Source organism: Trachymyrmex septentrionalis, unplaced genomic scaffold (genome assembly GCF_001594115.1).
Source record: "Trachymyrmex septentrionalis isolate Tsep2-gDNA-1 unplaced genomic scaffold, Tsep1.0 scaffold80, whole genome shotgun sequence".
Classification (NCBI taxonomy): domain Eukaryota; kingdom Metazoa; phylum Arthropoda; class Insecta; order Hymenoptera; family Formicidae; genus Trachymyrmex; species Trachymyrmex septentrionalis.
Window position 1 is genome coordinate 45,642 of NW_017305988.1, and position 947 is coordinate 46,588.

Genomic DNA, 947 nt, shown 5'->3' on the forward strand with positions numbered 1-947 from the left:
CAGTGCTATTAAAGAGAGAAACAAGTTTTCAGATTTATTTTCTATTGCAAATTGAGAAAATGTCAGATGCATAATTAATGTCGCTAACGGGAGGTTACTTGGATTTTGCCTTCGAATACTAAGTAGAATTTTCATTCGAGGCAACTGAAAAAAAGCACAACTGAAAACAGTTTAAACCTACAAGTTGGAATATTACAAATCTCGTTTTTTTTTCTTTTAGATATACGTTTGTAACGTTTGGACAGATGAAGTTACCTTGTTTTTGTGTCGACGAAAAATACGATGAAAAATGGCATCACCCACAAACCGCAGCGCGGAGCATCGGCGATCAATTCGAGCCTCAATCATGCCAATCCAAAGAACGATGAGATAACGATAATGAAAAGTGGAGATTAGACGATACAATAGGTCTGTCCTACCTCTACCTACCACACGTTTTCCTGCAAATGCCATTCTCTCGTAAGAGCAGCGATTTTATATTCAGATATATTTATTTCAGTATTACTGAATATCTACAATATCGATATTTCGGCTTTCAGGTCGAAGTAGAATTGATTACTTTACAAAGCGAATAAAAGAATCTCGACTCGATTCGCATTTTAGGAGTAACCATGTATCCTTGGTGGCTACTTCCTGAAACGAAAAATAAAACAGCCAAGAGAAATAAACATAGTAAGTTTGCGTTGCATATTACACCGTATTACGTATTGCAGATCAATTTGAATAATGTTATGCGTTACTCTGCACGCAAACTTGAAAATCATCTGTATCACGACTCGCGTGAGCAATAACATGGATAACATGGTATCACCCGCGGCCGCAGGATCAGCAATCGACTCGCGCAAGGACACTGCCTGTTCGTCTGCCTGCAGATCATCGTAAATTGTAGCACGAGCTGGTGAACGTTATTAAACTCGGGTAGCAATCAAGTAACATTAACTTGTTCT

At 38.3% G+C, this 947-nt stretch overlaps 1 protein-coding gene across 1 annotated transcript in view; it reads right to left on the reverse strand.

Annotated features, from left to right (window-relative positions):
• LOC108754733 (F-box only protein 32) overlaps window positions 1-947 on the reverse strand; it is a 14,066-nt gene that overhangs the window by 11,957 nt on the left and 1,162 nt on the right. The gene's annotated exons all lie outside the window — the stretch shown is intronic.